At 35.5% G+C, this 15484-nt stretch overlaps 1 protein-coding gene and 1 long non-coding RNA gene across 7 annotated transcripts in view; one reads left to right on the top strand and one right to left on the bottom strand.

The window, feature by feature from the left end:
* Positions 1 to 15484, bottom strand: part of kek5 (leucine-rich repeat, immunoglobulin-like domain-containing kekkon 5 protein) — a 150414-nt gene that overhangs the window by 71497 nt on the left and 63433 nt on the right. The gene's annotated exons all lie outside the window — the stretch shown is intronic.
* LOC148170403 (uncharacterized) lies at positions 11569 to 12699 on the top strand. The gene is made up of 2 exons (XR_015770601.1): positions 11569 to 11790; positions 11858 to 12699. It is a non-coding gene; the product is annotated as an uncharacterized LOC148170403 (long non-coding RNA).

Here is a 15484-nt window from a genome sequence, read left to right as displayed (position 1 = left end):
CAATAGCAATTTCCTCAAATATGCATATTCATGTAATATGCAAAACAACTTCAAACTACTAAAACTTTACTGCATAGAAATGTTTCAACGTATTTTGTAAACTATATTATTATCCCCGACAAAAGGCAAGACTGAAACTGCTGAGAATAAGTGGAAACTTAAAGGCCAGAACAGACAATAACAGTTTCTTGCTCTGATGGCGGCGATATTAATAGGCGGCTATCTAAAGTATAAAGTGCAGTAACTCGAAAATTTCATTCCTTAATGGACTCAGATAAAAAGTAAACAAAAACTACTTTTTTATATTCCCGTATTTAAAATGTCGTTTTAAGTTGCCATTTTAGACAGTTGGTTTGAGGTCGTGGAAAGAGTATAATATGTAACACGCTAGACTTGTTACTATTTTGGTTAACTTGATCAACACAAATTAGTATTTCCTTTCGCAAAACATGCTTCTGATTTTAGAAAGATTTTCCAAAAAGGTGAAAATATGAAAAGCTTTCAAGCTTTCTGACGTTTGAACCTACGTGCCCGTCATGTTTCCCCATCATCAAAGATAAATATTTCGTGGAGCGCATCACAGAACGAATTCGTCGAAATTCGATAAATTACGGAAACTTGAACAAAATAATCTAATCATATCTTCGAATACTTCTGTGATCATTCCCTGAATAATAATGAGTTCTCTGTCGCCAAGTAAAAAAAGTCATTTAAAATACTTTCCTAGTCTTTGAATATAAAGTGACTGATTTAGGCTCCAATCTGAATTTTCGCCGAGATACTCTTCTATTGAAATATTTGAACACGATCGTGTGTCAGAATTTTCAATCGTTCGATCAAACAAACACACAAACAAAAGGTAAATTAATTACATATTTCCCTTTCAATCAACACTAAATAATTGGAACGAGCGCCCTGTCAATTTTTTAGTTACACGCATCAAAGAAAATTTCCAATAAATCTTCTCGGACACGAAAAAATTGAGCGAAACTTCGGAGTTGGCAAACTTGTGCTTATTGAATATACAGTTGGAAAACTAGCGGTGATTCTCGCTCCGAAGTTGGCAACAATGTGATTTTTGGCAGGGAATTGCTAAAATCTCGAGTGACTTGAATCGAGTTAATACCGGTTGAACATTCATTGATTCGATAATTTCAAATTAATTTCATTATAATATTCACGTTAAAATAGACACCGATACAATTTAATTAATGCAAGCGATGGGCTATGAATTTATTGGAACAAACTGTGACAGACGCGCTCAATTTGGTTAGAGAAAAAATTGTTTAATTTGGACTTGTTTATAGCGAGGTAATAACAGCAATTGCATGCTAACAAATCTAATAAAATAACGATACTGGAAATTGTAGCGACTCAAAACTATTTTTCGCTGAAAATTAGGTCTTATTCGTTCACAAATTGCAATTTGGACGAACGAGTTGGAAATACATGTATTTATCAGCACAGAATTGAAATTGACAGGGACAACCTTTCTCAGCTATTGAAGCACTGTACTAAAATCCGCACACTCAATTGTAACTTTGTTGGAAAGTCGAGTTTAAACCGAAAAATACTACCTGAAGATAGAATGCTTTGTAACTTTCCAAGTACAGTTTTCTGGTAGAATTGTTACAATCAGATTAAACCATTATTTGGGGTTGTATCGGAATCGCTTTCGGCGCCGACGTTTGCAAATTGGTTCAGCTAATTATCCAAACCAAATCACTGGAGAGATAATGTGGACATTACTCTGCGGTGGAAAAATCAAGTCGATACGTCAATTTTCTCCAACATTAAAAGGGGCAAATTTAGGTATTGTAGCTGAGCTCATTTGGTAATTTTCCTAATACTATAATGGCCTCGGGCTTTGAAATATGAGATTTTAACAGGCCATAACGCAGTGAAATTAGAGGGTTTAGAGAAAGCCCCATGGCTACTTTATTAATTCGCATCGACGAATTTCGTCAAGGACTATAAAAGAATGTTTCACGTGCCGGTCACAAATGCGTTTCCGGTAGAATAGAGGAAAAAGTGCCTTTGATCGTTAAGCGCGGCTGCATACAGTGGCGATTTTACGAGCTTATGGTTATTTACGTTTTCGAACGAAACTAACAAGCAAACGTTGCCTTCATCCACGTTCTTTAAGAAAAAAAAGAAAACGGGACGACTTCCAGGAAAACTCAGATCCGTATGTAAATGAGGATTGTAATTCAGTCCTGAAAACTTTCCGGACTCGCTGAACAGCTAACTTATTCCCAGTCTACGTTGCGATTTTTAATCATCTTGCATCTAAGAATACACAGTTTTCATTACATAACTGAAATTTGAGCTGTCCTCGTCACATTTCACCGAAAATTACCTCTGAAATACTGCCCCCAAACAGTCCCTTGAGAGTCCTGAAACCTTAGACCAGTCAACGCCCCATGATTTAACCACAGTGAAAAATCGAGCCCTTCCCCTCAAGAAACCAGAAGTTTGACCAACTTCGGACAGTACGGCTTCGCTCCGGTTGCTTGCTTAATTGAATCAGATAATCTAAAGGATTTATAGTAAACTATCATTGTTAACAAGTTAATTCGACCCTTTTGACTCAAGGGGATTTTTCCTGGTCGGATTTATCGAAAGGGTCGTATATCATGGTCCGAAGCGACGCACCATCAAAGTGAGATTTATGGTAAAAAATCCTAGTTGTAAATCTCATCGAGGGACAAACAAATCTACACGTTTGGAGAGGAGCTTAGACGTGGCGTGTTTACAGAAGAGCGGAAAAAATAAAGTGTGATATTGCTGGGACATAAATTGCGGTAAAAATGTTTCGAATTTAAGTTGAAACCCGGCGCCTCCACCAAAAGCTTAATTACATAAAATATTTCCACGTTGGGACTTCTTCAACTGTTGTTGTATACAAAGTCGCTGTTATAGCTTGTCTAGAAACCGTATCGAGGTGTGGAGGTCTGGTGAGGCCAATACGAAGGATTTACTGTTGCCATTTGTCTTTAATGTGGCGATGCCGGCCATTCCGCTCAGTCTCCCAGCCTGTAAACACAGTCAGTCACACATAAAGCCATTTGACGTACTAGTGAACGCGTGTCGTTTATGGTTCCTCCTGTTCTCCTCTCTTCTCCATAAAGGCAAATTTAGCCTCAACCGCAATGAAATAAGCATCATAGCTTAAAAAGGAGAGACGGAAATGCTCTATCGAAAACAACCCAGCGAAACTAATGTAAAGTGTAACTTCGTATTTGGAACACGACCATTGTAAAAAATGGACGCGACGAGCTACTTAATACCTAATTTTATTTTAATGGAAGTGCTGGGGAAAAGAGCACTTTGTACTCTCGGCCTCCGACCACTTTCATTAATAAAATAATCCTTGCTGGAAATAGACCCGGAAAAATGTACACCCAAACTATGCGTCGTATTTATAGCGTCACGCCGAAATCGAATAACAGTTATTACGATTGGAAAAAACTGTGCTGGAGAAGAGAGAAGTTATTTCTAAGGAGGAATGACCCCCTAATTCCGAATCTGAAGTCGGTTTTGATCCAACAAGTCCGGTTTTAGAGATATTTTTGAAAAAAGTCGAAATAAATAAACTTGCAAAGTTTTGGAATTGCTCGAAAGCGTTGTGAAAAGCTTATTTAATAAAACATGTAAAACGCATTGCTAGAGTTAGTACTTCCATGTTATTTGGTTTTTAATGATTTTTATATGCAATTTTCCAAGTAACTCAAGAATTATTTCATCGATTTTTCCTTGTAATGTTTTTTTTACCGGACAATCTCGTGGCAGTAACCTATGAAGATATTACTAATTTTCCGAAAATTTATCTGGAGTGAAAAAATTATCTAAAACGGCTTTAGATTTATTATATAAAAATTTCGACCAATAACAGTTTCAGCCATGATCTTCCATTCTGACCAGTGAAATCATCCCAAATGCGAAATTTATGGAAAAATACAATTTTGTGGGGATTCAAATTAAAATTTTTACAAAAACTTCGAAATTTAATAAAACGTATTTTTTTCTAAAAATCTCTCTACATTTTTTGACATGTATCTTCTAAATGACAAGAGATAATAACGTGTTTAACACCGCGTTAGAAAGCAGAGATCTCAAGCTTTATAACGAAGTATTACAATAAAAGTCAGAAGTTCTATGCAAAAAAGTGTCAAAAATTTTTAAAAAACCGTTCTTTAAGGCAGCGCATCCCCTGAATTCCTTATGATTTCGTCCAACTTCTCCTAATTTCCTTGTGATTTCGTAAAACCTCCCCTTTTTTCCTTGTGATTCCATCCAACCTCTCCTTATTTCCTTGTGATTCCCTCTAACTTCCCCTGATTTTCTGTTGATTGCCCCTGACCTCCTAATAATTTCCTCTAATTTTCTAGTGATTTTCTATTGATTTACTATCAATTTTCTCAAAGCCTACTCTAAATAAAAATCTTGTGGGTCATACTGCATGATTCATACAATGAATTGAGTCTTTTTTGAACACGCCTTAATAGGCGTAAAATATATTCAATAAACAACACCTGTAAACGTTTGGCCAATAAAAGAAACGTTACGATCGGCTTGGTGCGTTTTTTGTTATAAAAATTATTTTGATAAGAAGAATGCCAGCCAATAGAATAATTTCTTTTTTGGGTTATCCGATTCCAATCACATTCTCCATTTTGTTATTATGAGGACGAAACGTGTCACTAAACATCGAAGTAAATATTAGGATCAAAAAGTCTAACTCAGGAATAAAAAATTTGAATCGTTGACAATTTCAAAATAAAAAAACGAAAGTTTAAAGTTCGGATATTTGTGTTCGTAAATTTTCTTAAGTTTCTCTCAAATATCTTGACAAAAACTAACTTCCCAGACGACTTATTTAATTACCTTTCAAATGGTATATTATAGTGTCATGATTTTGTCAAATTGAATGAAAAAACTGAAAAAAAAACAAAAGTGAATACCCAAAAAAAATAATTTTACAAATATCTCCGAGTCCTGACTTGATGGAGCAAAACAAACTTCGGATTTAGAATCAGGAGCCAATTCTACTTTAAAAACTCGCCATCACTCCCAAAATTCTTCACAAATTTCGGACATTTTCGAGTCTCCACGAAATATTCGTAATTTTTGATAAAAACAATTTCATAATTCTTTGTCATGCAACTTCTAAATTTAGGAATTTAGGAGTTTTTCTCCCGGCGAGTGTATTCGCACAAAAACCTGATTTACAGATATTTCAGCGTCCTGACCAGATGGAGCAAGACTTTAGACTAGTCCTAGAACCTAGACTAGTAAATCAAAGGTCCTTGTTTACGTGCTCCGCGGGCGTTCCCAGAGACCTGTTGGATTATTTTTTTAATTTCCCCGAACAAAGAAAGTAAAAAATTGCACCCAACTTCCGAGCGCGCCAATTCCGTGCCTTAATCGTCATAAATATTTTTCTCGAATCCCATGACAAATTTTCATTACAAGCTCGAGTCCGTGCTCTATCAAGTTTTCGTGTTCGCTTCGTATGACCATATGTCACGAATTGGAAGCCGTTATATAGATTGACTGGACCACCGTCGAATCCACAACATATGGGGGCCGAGTCGTGGTGCTAACAACGTCAGTTGTGGCACTTCAATTATGGATTGAATCGGAAGCTAACGACATTAAAAATAACACAGTTAGAACAACCCCGACTAGACACGGAATTTAATTTGTATCAATGTAATGCGGGAAGAGATACCAGGGAAGCGACAAGTTTAAATCACGTGCCATTCGGAAAGATAACTCACGTTTTACACTCCCTAGGATAAATTATGTGATTAAAACTTGGTTGATGTTGATGTTCCGGCGCGTGATATTACATTAACATAAAATTGTCCTGTTATTATGGGAAGTACGCCTCAAAGCGGTAATAATGCGTAAACGTGGCGCACATAGTTAATCAAGTCCGAATGTCGAACTGAAAAAGAACACACGCGTCGATGCCCATGTGGATGCCGACTTGTGTCTATTTTAGCCCTGAATCGATAAACAACAGACCTCAATATTTACTTCTGTCTTACGACGTTATAAATGAAATTATCCGCAAGACAGCCTTCAGATTGTTTACTTACAGGGATGATAGGCTTCCTGCATCGCCTTTAATCCCACTGGTTTATTGTTTGAACAAAAAGGTTGGGGAGAAGAGCAGTCACGTGCAGATGGGGCACCAGCTGGATGATGAAGCCACGGAGAGACAACTAATCAAAGATTTTATATAAAAGAAGCTCCATGCAAATTTAATAAAAATTCGAAATGGAAAACAACAGACAGAAACCAAAAAATGAGCAAAAAAATATGAAAAAATTTAAATTACCTAAATAAAACTAAAACTAAAATTAGAAGAGAAAACTTCTTGATGATGAAGGGCTTGTACGTTTCTTATCGAAAAAAGAACCTGAAACTTTGAAAGCGTTTAAGAAATCATCCATAAAATTTTCTTGAAAACAAAAAGAATAAAACTCGACATGAATAGTCGGTAATCGGCTGGAAATCGAACGTGTACGTAGATATGTCAGTAAAAATGTATTTCCTCCATTTTCATTTGAACTTATTTCCACACAATCTGAAGAGGAAATCTATAAAATTCAGGGAAGACGAGTTATCGTAATAAATTGTAAATCAAGGAAAAAATAAGAGAGACAAAAACCTGAAAAATTAAAATAAAAAAATACAACTTTAATCAGCCTTAACTCGGTTAGTTGTTGTACGTGGATTCTGAATTTAAATCCCAGATTTGGAATCTGCGGAAAATTCTGCGTACGCTGATGTAAATAACTTAAGTTTACTCTAAAAAATAAGCGAAATATCGATATTAGAAGTTTGGCATAGTTTTAGGTAGTCATGAATTTTTGCGAAAATTTGCAAATTTCGACTGTAGAAAAATCAAAGAACTATTTCTTATGTAAAAAATCGCGAGAAAAACAATGGCACAAACCGCATCTCAATATCTGAAATAGTTTCCGAGATATCGAGCACGAATTGTTTTGAACCTTCAAAAATTTGGCCCTTTGGCGACAACCCAAAATTTCAAACGGCCATAACTCGGTTATTTGTTAAGAAAAATTAAAAAATTATCATGTTTTTGAATTCAGCGTAAAATTTTGCGTAAAATGAAACCCACATTTGTTGAGTTTGCTTAATAAATAAACGAGGTATTGGCCAAAAACTGTTTTGGAAACATCATTTTAGGGTGATTTTCAATCAATATTTTCAAAATGAAAACGACGTTTAATAGCATTGAATTATACATCGGTCGAAAGAGGAGCTCAAAATCTATCGAGTGGCTAAATTTGAAATCTATCGGACAAATAGTTTATGAGTTATGGCCAAAAATAAAAAAAATGAAAAATTTTCATCGTTTGAGTCGTAATTTTTTTTCGCGAAAAATCGACTATCGAATTTTGGGCTTTTGAGAACATTTTCTAACGTAAAATAAGTCGAGAAAAATAATGGCGCAAACCGCATCTCAATATCTCAAACAGTTTCCGAGATATTTAAATTTAAAAATTACGAAAAATGAGAAAAAATGAAAATCAACTTTCCGAAACTTTGATCGGCCATAACTCAGTTGTTTGTTGTCGAATCTGAATTTAAATTCCAGATTTGGAATCTGCGGAAAATTCTGCGTACACTGATGCATAATAACTTAAGTTTACTCTAAAAAATAAGCGAAATATCGATATTATAAGTTTGGCATTGTTTTAGTCATGAATTTTTGCGAAAATTTGCAAATTTCGACTGTAGAAAAATCAAAGAACTATTTTTTATGTAAAAAATCGCGAAAAAAATGATGGCGCAAACCGCATCTCAATATCTGTAATAGTTTCCGAGATATTGAGCACAGATTTCATTTTCAAGAACGGATTGTTAGCCAAAAAATCGCGAAAAAAACAATGGCTAGAACCGTTTCTTTTTATCATTCGTTTCGTTTGACCATTAAAAATTTAAAAAATAAAAATCAACTATCCGAAACTTTAAACGGCTATATCTCGGTTATTTGTTGACATACGTAGGTTTTCATTTAGAATCTGCGTGAAATTCTGCGTAAAATGCGCTCAAAATCACGCAAGTTATCGATCGAAGAAGGTAAAAAAAAGATACGAGTATGTCTATAGTTGCCACACTTAAAATATCAGAAGAGCAAAATAAGAAAAGTAAATTTTCCGGAATTGAAATTCCATTTGTTGCAATGCATTATTCGGTTTTATACCAATCTGTATTTCCATTTAAATTTTAATTATTTAATTGAACTATATTTACATTTTTTGTTCAACTTCAGTCTGGTTTATTTCGGTGAAATATATCTGCTTTTAATTATTTGCGCTATGGTTTCCAACATCCCTGCAATTTTAATTTGATCAAATGTAGTTGTCAACATGTTTAACGAAATTATTGTCATGCGAATAAATATTATAGAACGAGTGATAAAGAGCTCTTTTCATTTTTCTCCCCGTTGAAAAATGTCATCCCTCGAAAAAAGTCCGTTTATTCACCACGAAACCCACAAGAAATTGGCATTTTATCAGATAAATTCCGAGTAATTCTGACTTGTTTGATCCACGTAACGTCGTTTCTTTATCCTCGATTTTTCGTTCTAATGGTATTTGCTAGTTGGTTGTCCCAACTACTCAAAATATGAAAAATCGCCCATCAAAGACCCATCAATCACGCAGCTAAGTCGATCTGGAATTTTTCCAAGTTTGGTTTTTGTGTCTATTTAATACGTGTCACCACTGCAAAAAACTATAATTAATCTCTGGGTCGGTCCTAAACAGATTTCTCGATGTAATTTAGCCCGTTTGCAGGAAGCTACATTACCGGTTTGGATTTCGGCAACGATAAGAGCGGATCGGAAGAATCTGTTAATGATTAAGTATGACAAAGTTGGAGATAAGAGAAACTTATTTACGAAATTTACGACCTTTTGAACTCGGGTTAGATCGTGGGCCTTTGAAGCTTCCTGTCTTGAGATTATTACCGAGTTATACCTGGCGTTCCGCGTCTTTTAACTATCTGTCAGAGGAGCTTCAAGGAGCTTATCTTGTCGACGTCGCTACTCATTTTCGGATAACTGGAATATGAAGCGTGCCTTCATAATTTCAGTATGCGTAAAGAATTTGATTAAAACGGCGAGTGGATAACAACGAAACTGCCACTTTCCAAAATCCCACAATATACAGTGGGACTCTAATGAAACATATCCGTTTTCATAAAACGTTCGCTTCGTCGCCGTTTTAAAAGGATTACATCCGAGCCGCTGCGGATTATTGTATGGCGGTTTCTCGTCCTCTAATCACTTATAATAACTTGTAGTAACGCTCTAGCGTGGCCCAAATCCGCGCATATTTCTAAGGAAAAAAAATCAAAAAATAAAGCAATTCAAATATACCGCCACATTCTTGCCAACCCTGGCACAACTATATCTCTAGGCGGCAGCCATACTTCATTACGTTTTGCGCGCCCAAACCGCAAGTGTGTTTGTCACTATATTCAGGTATTAATTCGTTTTTTTTGTAGCTTTAGAAGCAAAAATGGACATACATAAACAGCACAGAGTCACCTCCGACTCAGAGGACGAGCATGTTTCCCGCAGGAATTTTGCAAAGCGCTTGAAAACCCGGGAATTGAGGTTAGATGAACGGGGCCATCCAGAACCTCAACATCGTGGGTTTTAGGGGGTTCGCGTGGCGATCCCAGTCACATACGGGTAAAGCTCTTGCAGAGTACAAACCCCAGAACCCCGCACTATCCACGTGGCAAACCTCTTTCACCCCAAATTCGTGGATAGTGTTAAAGTGGCATCAATTAACTCCAGTTTCTCAAGATTGGAAATAAAACTGTCGAGTTGCTGGGGCCGGAAATCCTGAACACTTTTGGAGAGGACCCATCACGTCCCCAGCTTTAAGAATTTCGACTGCATCAATCTTCAAAAACGGGTCCTATGGTCCTAGGGAGACAATTATATCCAAAATAGCCACTTCAACAAATTGCTCAGTCCTCAAAGCCCCGTAAGTTGGTTCAGAACGTCCTGCTGTCATCTGCCAACAACTAATTGCTGTCATCCGCTAACAAACTACGCCAGGATTTGACTTTTGCAGGTTTCCAAAACCAGTTGGAAAAGGTAACCGTTTTTCAGGAAAAAACGATGACAACAATTACAATATAAGGAAGGAAACTATGAGTACCATGAACCATGTAGACTCATGTCGTTTACTAACTGACCCCTGTCGAAATTATCCGTCGAACGGCGGCAAAGCTTACTTACCCTTCAACATCTGTAGGACAGGTTGTAACAGTAGTACTAAAATGTATTTTATTCAACAGATGTACAAGTCAAAGTAAACAATACAGACATAGATGTATTACATACTGTTGAAAGCGTCGCTTTAGGCTTATGCCTCTTCAGCGCCGTTGTAGCTGTCCCTTCCATCAAACCAAGTTTTTTGTTCAGGTCTATGAGAACGTATCAAAGTGGCCAAGGCTATGGAGCTAGCACGCCAAACGTTCAGGGTGTCTCTCAACCAAGGTTTCCAGCTAGGTTTGTTCAAAGAAAAGGGGGGGGGAGTAAGCGAACCTAAGGAGACAGCCATGGGCATCGTTAAACCGGAGAGCCTCGTCGTATTGAACGAGAGAGTCGCGGTACAAGACGGAAATACACCGTAAGTATATTCGTTGTAGGTGCCACAGCACTCTTCAGAAATGGAAACAAATTACCAGTCACTTGCTCATTTCTGATGGATTAAGGGTTAAAAATTCCCTTTCTTAAAACTCCATAACAATCTGGTTCTTCAATCACTAGTCTCTCCAACAAAACACATAGGAATTTCAAGGCCATTGACGATTTAATTCGCAAGGGGACAATCTGATTATGGAACCTCACCCCAAACTACCACTTCCTAGTAGAAAAGCCCTGTGACAGTAATCGGTTCATACTGAATCCTAGAGAGCTGATAAACATTGTTGATTCTTTTCATTTAAAATGGAGGACTATCGTACAGAATCAAGTCCATGAAACGAAGTAATTTTATGGCAAAATTAACCTATTTTGTTTCCGTTCGTAGTGAAAGTATCTTTCAGATTTTGGTTTCAGGATATACTGTATGAATTTGGCTGGTTGATTTTGAGCTGAACTCAGCACTACTGGTTTTTTAATAAAATAATGAAACTCGTTGCAATTTGGCTGGGAAACAAAGGCATCCTCTGTATCATCTATTTAGATGTTACCCCGATAGGATACTTGGAGATACTCCCACACAGTGTTCATCCAATCCGATACTAACAACAACTCTATTAGAGGAATTTGGTTTCATTACAAACAGAGACAAGTAATCCACTTCTCTTCCAAGACAAATTTTTAGGTCGTCGTTTTTGATACTATCAACATCCTTATTCTTTTACTTGACGACAAGAAAACTAAAATCTCCAAGAAGATTTGATGTTTTCAACGACACTTCACGTGTACCGTTGGGACATTTACTTATTGGTTAGCACTTTTGGTATCAGCATATCCAGCAGTAAAATACGGATAGCTCTATGTGCAAGTTTTTCAAGGGGAATTTACTTATTTTTCACCAAGTCCTCAGAAAATATAACTCCAATATGTTGATTGCTAAAGCAGTTCACAGGATCTTGAAGGGTGGCACTCGTATATTGCAAAAGCATATAATTCAATACGAAATGAATCATTGGAAATTGAAAGTACGATGCATCCAGCTCAGGTCGGGCACTATGGCTGGTGGAGTTCTATGTTAAAAAGTACGATCTCTTTCGTATATTGTATTGAGAAAAGACTGCTTACAATGTGTTTTATTTCTACTGGCAGCTAGGGTGACGACGCAGTGACCAAACTGTTCGTACCGACTGCTGGTTACAGAATCTGGGTTTTAGAAGTTTGCAGGTATAAACTGAGGATATATGAATGGGTTTTTTGATGTCTTCTGGAATTTCCACAGTTAGGAACTCCAAAATAGAAACAAAAATGTCGCTGAGGCTTAGTAATGAACCAAAAACCCTTTACAACAATGATCTTGAACTTTTGACAGTTATTTAGGTACCAAGTGCTTCGTCAAAGTTTGCGAAGCTGTAATGAGGTAATGTTTTTCATTGAGAAAGGACAACACAACAGTCTTCTCTTACATAAATTGAATTCACAACTTTTCAGGCCAACAAGAAGGATTGCCAATTTTGCGAACATAGGAAGATGGTTGGATGCTTTGTACATTTCTTCTAACGAAATGTTTTCGCTGATCTCGATCCTTGAATGATCTTGATGGAAACCAAATTATACAATTTTTAATCAGATTGTACAGGTTTTTGGATCAGTTTGTGTTCAATTTGAAATACCAATGATACATATTTTTCGTGGCTAAGAGATTTAAATTCCTTAGCGATAGATGCATTTATTTACAGTAACTTGGACAAATTTTTTCTTACCCTAAATAGATCTTTAACGACCAAGCTGAAGGCATATTAGTGGTTCCCAACTGGCCGTTACAAGCATGGTTTTGATGCTGAAGTAAACCTTGTTATTTAGTATCGATTACAGATCAACACACACAATTGGTGGTAGGACTATCGTGAAAAGAAGAAGGAGAATGAAGTCATGCCTGTCTTTCCTACAAAATGTTTTTATTTTCAAAACAATAGTTACGATTTCACAGATCAGCACGTTGCTTTGTTTGGTTATACCAGATTGTCTGTCATTATCCCCTCTTAATAATATATGTACCTAAAGGATCTGTAAGTTGAGAACAGGAAAGTTCAAATATGAAGACGTATGGATGCAGCTTTTCTCCAGTGCTTCAATATATCTTATTTTTGGTTTTAATTCTAAAATCTTAATTTGTTTCATTAATTTGTCCTACAAGCGAAGTAAACACTGACTTTTGGGTACTGCTCATCGGGTGCAAATTTTTTGTTACCAAAATGGAGAGGATAAAATCAAGATTTTAAATGCATTAAACACTAGCTCACAAGCGGATATTCACCCCTGTTACAGATTCTCTTTTTTTTAAGAAGATGAAAACTCACTCGTAGCGTCCATTTTACTACGTTACAAGATTTCATTCATGGAGGTATTGAATATTCATTCTTAGGTACCCAGATAAACCTCAGGAAGGCAACTAGTCAAAACATCAGTAGATGGATCAAGAGTACTCTCTCTCTGCAGCTGGTATTGATACTGAGAAATATTCTCATTTTGCAAGACATATGTCTAACTTAGTTGTTAAAAGATAGATGTAATTCGGAAGACCGCTGGTTAGGCAGAACAATCCTTGTCCTTCGAAGGGTTTTATAATTGACCTGTACAAGGTACATACCACCTGGAAGGAGCATAATTAATATAGGGTAGCATCACTAATTTTTTAGTAAATCCTTTAATCGTATTCATGTATTCTTCCACACATCACTAAATAGTTTTATTTTTTGATGATTGTCTAAGGGAAAAATCGCAACGCAGCTTTAAACATCTACAAGTTATTATAAGTGATTAGAGGACGAGAAACCGCCATACAATTATTTAATCAAATGAATTTAATGAAATTCGATTATAATTGTATTAGGTTTCTCGTCCGAATAATCACTTCCCTCCCATCCCAACATATCTGCCCCAATTGGAGACGTTGCAATTTTTGGCTAAATAGGGCTTTATGCTTTAAACATAATGAAGTATGGCTGCCGCCTAGAGATATAGTTGTGCCAGGGTTGGCAAGAATGTGGCGGTATATTTGAATTGCTTTATTTTTTGATTTTTTTTCCTTAGAAATATGCGCGGATTTGGGCCACGCTAGAGCGTTACTACAAGTTATTATAAGTGATTATTCGGACGAGAAACCTAATACAATTATAATCGAATTTCATTAAATTCATTTGATTAAATAATTATTTTCTATTACAAATAGCTAGGATTTCGCTTGACAGGTAAAAGCAAGCACACGAGGAGCTCTCGAGGAATTATCAAGGATTAAACACATTTAATTAATACATTTTCATAACCATTTTCTCTTGAATAACGGAATTCCGAAGTAATGAGCCGTGATTGTTCTCGACCATTACTGCCGTTATTTCAGGGTCTAGAAAAAACACTCGAAAATTAACAAAGTTCAGCAAAATTAAATTTAAAAATTTAACTTTTGCTGCAACTTCAGCACTGTGGAAATTACGGATTTGCTTAATAAAACTCCAATTCAAGAGGCGGGGAATGTTTAATTATTGTTAATTGTATGGAATATGTATATTAAAATGAGCAGAGGTAGAAAAGGTAATGTGAATGGGGTGGAAGTACAAATATGCGTGCTTTCTAGGCTGTAAGAGAGCATTGTCTGCACTGAGACATTAAAAATAGTTGTGTCAACGGCAGAAAAACGAGGAATTTTCATTGTCCGGAGCAGCCACTTCAATTACATTAAAATCAAGCAGCTGTGTAATCAATCAGGTCAATCATGGGGTCAATAAACAGAGCAACGAGTCAATCAAAGCCAAATTGCCAGCAATGTAGATATCAAACACTAGTGAAGGAAATGGGGCTTGCAGCAAAAACTTTTTTTTATTTTAGCTCTATTGCGACAATTCTAATATACCGTATTTCATATTTTATTATTTTCAAAAATTGGAAGAATTGAAGAATCCAAATTTTTGAAAGAGCAGAAATGTTTGTAGTTTTTGCCAAGATATTTGAGAAAATTTCGTAAAACGAACGGTTTTTAAATATTTCTGCTACTTTTTTACATGGAATTCCTAAAATTTTTGGTTCGTCCTTAAATTCAATTTTCTAAAATCTCTATTTCTTATACTAAAATTTTGCACTTTAGCAAAGTTAATAAACACTTTAAAAGTAATAACCTCTCCAAATTTCATTGTCATAAGTTAAAGACTAACAAAAATGCGAATTTTAATAATAAAAAGTAAAAAGTTTTTGGTTCATCTTAAAATTTAATTTTCTAAAATCTCTAATTCTTGTTCTAAAATTTTAAACTTTGACATAGTTAATAAACACTTAAAAAGTAGTAACCACCCAAAATTTCATTGCCACAATTTAAAAACTAACAAAAATACGAATTTTAATAATAAAAAGTAACAAGTTTTTGGTTCATCTTAAAATGAAATTTTCTAAAATCTCTATTTCTTGTTCAAAAATTTTGCATCTTTGCACAGTTAATAAACACTTTAAAAGTAGTAACTTCCTTAAATGTCATTGTCATAAGTTAAAAGCTAACAAAAATACGTATTTTATTAACAAAAAGGTGAAAGTTTTTGGTTCGTCCTTAAATTAAATTTTCTAAAATCTCTATTTCTTGTTCTAAAATTTTGCACTTTGGCAAAGTTAATAAACACTTTAAAAGTAATAACCTCTCCAAATTTCATTGTCATAAGTTAAAGACTAACAAAAATGCGAATTTTAATAATAAAAAGTAAAAAGTTTTTGGTTTATCTTAAAATGAAATTTTCT

Source organism: Gnatocerus cornutus, chromosome 8, assembly GCF_029298725.1.
Source record: "Gnatocerus cornutus isolate USDA-ARS CGAHR chromosome 8, icGnaCorn1.1, whole genome shotgun sequence".
Classification (NCBI taxonomy): Eukaryota; Metazoa; Arthropoda; class Insecta; order Coleoptera; family Tenebrionidae; genus Gnatocerus; species Gnatocerus cornutus.
The sequence above is the reverse complement of the archived record's forward strand: the minus strand, read 5'-3'. Positions and strand labels throughout refer to the sequence as shown.